The 7,214-nt window shown below is 47.5% G+C and overlaps 1 non-coding gene across 1 annotated transcript; it reads left to right on the top strand.

Moving 5' to 3' along the window:
- Positions 1-547: 547 nt before the first annotated feature.
- Trnat-ggu lies at positions 548-622 on the top strand. The gene has a single exon. It is a non-coding gene; the product is annotated as a tRNA-Thr (tRNA).
- The last annotated feature ends 6,592 nt before the right edge of the window (positions 623-7,214 follow it).

Genomic DNA, 7,214 nt, shown 5'->3' with positions numbered 1-7,214 from the left:
ACAGTCGCTTCGTTATCTTGTGTGGAGATTACATTCACATATCCTGAGATCCACAGTTCACAACAACAGCGTAACAATCAGTTCCTGTTCTCGAGTGCTCTCCGAAATAACAGATACCATCTTCATCTGATTAAGGCCAACCGGCTATTGACCTTCTTCTTCTGTGCTTGATGCACACGCATTGCCCGAACTCTTACGGGACTCGGTAAGATTGTCTGCCGCGGGTAATGAGTGCAATGGGCAGGGGCACTACGAATGTAGTGTGTGGACATTAAATTGGGAATGTGGGTCTCACGGGGAGCGTGCAAGGGATAAATCCATGCAGTCGTTCAAAATGGTTCAAATGGCTCTGAGCACTATGGGACTTAACTGCTGAGGTCATCAGTCCCCTAGAACTACTTAAACATAACTAACCTAAGGACGTCACACACATCCATGCCCGAGGCAGGATTCGAACCTGCGACCGTAGCGGTCGTGCGGTTCCAGACTGAAGCGCCTAGAACCGCTCGGCCACACAGGCCGGCCATGCAGTCGCAATATCCGCTGTGCCCTCGGTGACTCAGATGGATAGAGCGTCTGCCAGGTAAGCAGGAGGTCCCGGGTTCGAGTCCCGGTCGAGGCACACATTTTCAACTGTCCCCGTTGATGTATATCAACGCCTGTCGACAGCTTAGGGTCTTGATTTAACTATCATTTCATTCTAAGAGAGCTGCATGGCCACCGATGGTATCTGTTCTTTCGGACATGTCCGAAAGAACAGATACCATCTTCATACATTCACCCATGTCGCGACAGTTGCGAGAGCACTCGAGAACAGGAACTGATTGTCGCGCTATTGGTGTGAACTGTCTATCTCAGGAAAGAAACTTTTACTTAAATATTGCAAAACTGAATCTATCGGGTAAGATAAATAGTGAATAGCAGTCGTCCTCAGAACGTGGCAACAATGACAGTTAACTTTAAAAACTCAATAAACTGTGAGTAGTACATTTACGTTGTATTTTCCTGTTCTCAGTGTCAAAAAATTTTTATCGTAGCGTCGTGTGTGTAATTTCAGAGTGCGCTTTCTCGCTTAGCCTGTAGGCACTAGTCAGTTATACAGGACGGGGCAAATAAAAGTGTCCCGGGGAACAGAGTTCCAGTGTATAAAGAAACACAACAGAGGAAAGGAAATACAGTAATAACCTGACTACAACTGTCGTTGAAAGTGAATAACATTTATCTCTTGACAGTTTAGTGCCCTGGTCAGCAAGCTGCTGAAGGCGGATCGAAGCTGAACTGCTGGAATTGTTGCAGTCTCTTCCGAAATGTTCTGTTGCAGTTCTTGAAGACTATGAGGATTGTTGCGACCCAGCTTAGACTTGAGGGCTCCCTACAGAAAGTACTCACACACTGACAGGTCAGGTGACCTGGACGGCCAGCTAGGGCCGCGACCAGACTGTAGGTCCAGATGGAGTATTAGCACGCATGATCGATGTGATGCGCCAGTCTCTTGCAACAGGTGTCGGGTTGAGTTGGTAGAACTCTGAAGCATTTTCTAGTGAGCCGTAACCACATTTTCTGGTGTGCTGGGCACGTTTCGGAACGTTTTTTGATTTGTTCAAAACAGATCCTGTCTGACGCCATTTTCGTACTAGGCGTTGCATGGCACTCTTTGTTTTGGGACCACTAAACTTCTCAGCAAACAACTGACCATGCCGTTTCCACGACTTTGTTATCACATAAATTTCCACAACTAACATCCGCTGCTCCACTGTGAGTGCCATCGTACAATTTGCACTACTCCACACACACTGACACAGCCCACACTACGCTCTGAACAGGTGTAGATCACGTGTCGAGCGTACACGTGGTGCGTGCTACACGGGGTGTGGTTATATGCATATGTTCACGTCCAATCCTATCCACTCGTCCTGTCCACTTTTACCTGCCCCACCCTGTAGAAATGCGTAATGTCGATGCGACAGGAGCACGTGGCTGAGCGGAAACAGCAAATGGGTATTAAGGTCCGTTCTGACTAGGAGGCATGTATCGTTACCTACATGAGCGTCATGTCAATCTGAAATGTCGCAATACATCATCTCGTACAAAAGTTCAAATGGTTGAAATGGCTCTGAGCACTATGGGACTTAACATCTGTGGTCATCAGTCCCCTACAACTTAGAACTACTTAAACCTAACTAACCTAAGGACATCGCACACATCCATGCCTGAGGCAGGATTCGAGCCTGCGACCGCAGCGGTCGCGCGGTTCCAGACTGGAGCGCCTAGAACCTCTCGGCCACCCTGGTCGGCACAAAAGTTCACCAAACGTGTATGCGGACCTTCCCGCGTATGAAAGTTGCACATAAATGTTGTACACACATCAAAAAAAGTTTTGGATCACCTCGGTTCCGAGAGGTCCGGAACCTGTAGAGAAAATTGGAATAGAGATCAACATAAATATCATTTCCGCCCTTTTTATTGCACATTAAAACCACACATTGCATGTTATACCACCATACAGCGAAATCTTCAGAGGTGGTGGTCCAGATTGCTGTATACACCAGTACCTCTAATACCCAGTAGCATGTCCTTTTGCATTGATGCATGCCTGTATTCGTCGTTCATCAGGGCACTGTTGGTCCAGATTGTTCCACTCCTCAACGGCGATTCGGGGTAGATAGCTCAGAGTGGTTGGTGGGTCACGTTCTCCATAAACAGCCCTTTTCAATCTATCCCAGGTATGTTCGATAAAGTTCATGTCTGGAGAACATGCTTGCCACTCTAGTCGAGCGATGTCGTTATCCTGAAGAAGTCATTCAGATGTGCACGATGGGGGCGCGAACTGTCGTCCATGATGACGAATGCCTTGCCAATATGCTGCCGATATGGTTGCACTATCGATCGGAGGATGGCATTCTCGTATCGTACAGCCTTTACGGCGCCTTCCACGACCACCAGTAGCGTACGTCGACCCCACATGATGCCACCTCAAAACAGCAGGGAACCTCCACCTTGTTGCAGTCGCTGGTCAGTGTGCCTAAGGCGTTCATCCTGACTGGGTTGCCTCCAAACACGTCTCCGACGATTGTCTGTTTGAAGGCATATGCGACACTCATCGGTGAAGAGAACATGATGCTAATCATGAGCGGGCAATTCGTCACGTTTTTGGGCCCAACTGTATCGCGCTGCATGGAGTCGTGGTTGCAAAGATGGACCTCGCCATGGACGTCGGGAGTGAAGTTGCGCATCATGCAGCCTATTGCCCAAAGTTTGAATCGTGTGACGACATCCTGTGGCTGCACGGAAAGCATTATTCAACATGGTGGCGTTGCTGTCAGGGTTCCTCCGAGCCGTAATCCGTATGTAGCGGTCATCCATTGCAGTAGTAGCACTTCCGCGGCCTGAGCGAGGCATATCATCGACAGTTCCTGTCTCTCTGTATCTTCTCCATGTCCGAACAACATCGCTTTGGGTCACCCCGAGACGCCTGGACTCTTCCCTTGTTGAGAGTCCTTCCTGGCACAAAGTAACAATGCGGACGCGATCGAACCGCGGTATTGACCGTCTAGGCATGGTTGAACTACAGACAACACGAGCCGTGTACCTCCTTCCTGGTGGAATGAATGGAACTGATCGGCTGTCGGACTCCCTCCGTCTAATAGGCGCTGCTCAGCATGGTTGTTTACATCTTTGGGCGGGTTTAGTGGCATCTCTGAACATCAAAGGGACTGTGTCTGTGATACAATATCCACAGTCAACGTCTGTCTTCAGGAATTCTGGGAATTGGGGTGATGCAAAAACTTTTTTTGATGAGCTTATATAGCTTTTTATGCAATATACTCGACAATCCGCAGAAATTGCGCATACACAGTACCATAGTTCGCGCCTAGACGCCATGTTCTTTTAATAATGCCTATTTGATCTTGAGTGTTCTGTGTAGTCCATTGTTGTATTCGTTGCGTCTTGTGGGTTTTCCTCTCCTCATCTAAAATGGTAAGAGCACCAGCACATAAAACTGTTAAATCTTGGGAAACCATCGCAAATTCCAAACACCACTGGACGCTCTGTTACAAATCACCAGACGTAAATGCACGATCATTCATTTATGACTTGCAAGTAGCGCGCTGGTGCAAGTCACGATACATTTCCTTGAGATGCGTCTATACGAGTGTGTCGCGCATACTTGTGACGATACAAATCCCATATGTAAACGTATCTGTACAGGAAGCTGTCAGCAGCATTCGTCATAGGGTCTGTACACGCGTTTGAACCGCACCGCTTACATTCTTTGCTAGCTAAATTTGCAAATTAGATATAGACACAATAACATTGTACTGCGGATCTAGTCTGAGGTGACAAAAGTCATGCGATACCGATATGCCGGTGGCACCGAGTACACAAGGTATAAAAGGGCAGTGCATTGGCGGAGCTGTCATGTGTAACAGATGATTCCCGAGAAAATGTTTCCAGGGTGATAATAGCTGCAAGACATGAATTAACAGACTTTGAACGAGGAATAGTAGTCAGAGCTTCCATTTCGGAAGTCGTTAGGGAATCCAGTACTCCGAGATCAAAATGATTCAAAGTGGTTCAAATGGCTCTGAGCACTATGGGATTTAACTTCCGAGGTCATCAGTCCCCTAGAACTCAGAACTACTTAAAACTAACTAACGTAAGGACATCACACACATCCATGCCCGAGGCAGTATTCGAAACTACGACCGTAGCGGTCGCGCGGTTCCAGACTGTAGCGCCTAGAACCGCTCGGCCACTCCGGCCGGCACTACGAGATCCACTGTGTCAAGAATGTGCCGAAAATACTAAACTTCAAGCATTACCTATCACCTCGCACAACGCAGTGATTGACGGCCTTCACTTAAGGACCGAGAGCAGCGGCGTTTGCGTAGAGTTGTCATTGTTAACAGACAAACAACACTGCGTGAAATAATCGCAGAAATCAGTATGGCACGTACGACGAACGAATCTGTTAGGACAGAGTGGCGAAATGTGGCGTTAACGCACTATGGCAGCGGACAACCGACACGAGTGGCCTTTCTAACACAACGACAGCACCTGCAGCGCCTCTCCTGGGCTCGAGACCTTGTCGTTTGGACCCTAAACGCTGGCAGCTATGGCCGTGCAGTTCTAGACGCTTCATTCCGGAACTGCGCTGCTGCTACGGGTTGCAGGTTCGAATCCTGCCCCGGGCATGGGGTTGGGTTGGGTTGTTTGGGGAAGGAGACCAGACAGCAAGGTCATCGGTCTAATCGAATTAGGGAAGGATGGGGAAGGAAGTCGGCCGTGCCCTTTCAGAGGAACCATCCCACCATTTGCCTGGAGTGATTAAGGGAAATCACGGAAAACCTAAATCAGGATGGCCGGACGCGGGATTGAACCGTCGTCCTCCAGAATGCGAGTCCAGTGTCTAACCACTGCGCCACCTCGCTCGGTCCTCGGGAATGGATGTGTGTGATGTCCTTAGGTTAGTTAGGTTTAAGTAGTTATAAGTCTAGGGGACTGATGACCTCAGATGTTAAGTCCCATAGTGCTCAGAGCCATCTGAACCATCTGAACCATTTGGACCCTAAAAGACTGGTTAAACAGCACCCTGGTCAGATGGCGGTTGGTATGAGCTAATGACAGGGTTCGAGAATGGCGCATACCCCACGAAGACACTGACCCAAGTTGTCAACAAGGCACTGTGCAAGCTGCTGGTGACTTCATAATGGTGTGGGCTGTGATTACATGGAATAGAGTGGGCTCTCTGGTCCATTTAACCGATTATTGACTGGAAATGCTTATGTTCGTCTACTTGTAGACCCTCTGCAGCCAAACAACGATGCAACTTTTATGTCTAACAATGTGCCATGTCACTGGGCCACAATTGTCTGCGATTGAAGAGCATTCTGGACAGCGCGAGCGAATTGTTAGGCCACCTAGGTCGCCTGACGTGAATATCATTGAATATATATTGGACATTAGCGTGAGATCACTTCGTGCACAAAACCCAACAAAGGCAACACTTCCACAATTATGGGCTGTTATAGAGGTAGCATGGCTCATTGTTTCTGCAGGGTACTTCCAACCTCTTTTTGAGACCATACCACGTCTACTTGCTGCACTACGCCGGGAAAAAGGAGCTCCGACACGATGTTAGGAGGAATGGAATGATTTCTATCACCTCAGTGCATACGAAAAAAAGGAAAAGGAAGATGAGACGATGATGAGACCATTACAGACCGAACACCCAGTTGCGTAAGGCCTGAGACAATTTGAAACTAACCCGAATGGAATAACATAACATGAAGATAATACATAGATCAGAGAATAGCTTATTTAGTGTGACAGTGGTAGTTCAAAATGGTTCAAATGGCTCTGAGCACTATGAGACTTAACTGCTTAGGTCATCAGTCCTCTAGAACTTAGAACTACTTAAACCTAACTAACCTAAGGACATCACACACATCCATGCCCGAGGCAGGATACGAACCTGCGATCGTAGCGGACGCGCGGTCCCAGTCTGTAGCGCCTAGAACCGTTCGGCCACTCCGTCCAGCGACAGTGGTAGTTGTTGTTGCCGTATTTTTATTCATTCTTGCATTAAGTATATGAAGGATATGGGACACGTCATGGTATTAGAGAGTTAAAAACAAAAATCATAAATTTGTCTATATAGGTATTTTCATACTCACAGGTCCAGTTTGACGAGGATAGGGCAGGCAGTCGGCAGTGGCAATAAAGGAGGAATCATCCTGGTATATCCCGAATTAATTTAAGGAAACCACATACACCTAAATCAGAATGGCGGAATGGGGTCTAGAGGCACCTGATGTTCTCCCGAGGCTAACTTTCAACGAACTTCTCATTCGAATAGGTACAATGTAGCTCGTTGGCCATACAAAGCCGCGCGGGATTAGCCGAGCGGTCTTAGGCGCTGCAGTCATGGCCTGTGTGGCTGGTCCCGGCGGAAGTTCGAGTCCTCCCTTGGGCATGGGTGTGTGTGTGTTTGTCCTTATGATAATTTAGGTTAAGTTGTGTGTAAGCTTAGGGACTGATGACCTTATCACTTAAGTCCCATAAGATTTCACACACATTTGAACATTTTTGGCCATACAAAACATTCACATTATTGTCGGTTCTTTATCCATATGAACTATATCGTTACTTCTTTTGCAATTTTTATTGCATCTATACCTTTATTTTCATTTAGATAGTGATACACCCATATT

This window comes from Schistocerca americana, chromosome X, assembly GCF_021461395.2.
Source record: "Schistocerca americana isolate TAMUIC-IGC-003095 chromosome X, iqSchAmer2.1, whole genome shotgun sequence".
Taxonomy (NCBI): domain Eukaryota; kingdom Metazoa; phylum Arthropoda; class Insecta; order Orthoptera; family Acrididae; genus Schistocerca; species Schistocerca americana.
The sequence above is the reverse complement of the archived record's forward strand: the minus strand, read 5'-3'. Positions and strand labels throughout refer to the sequence as shown.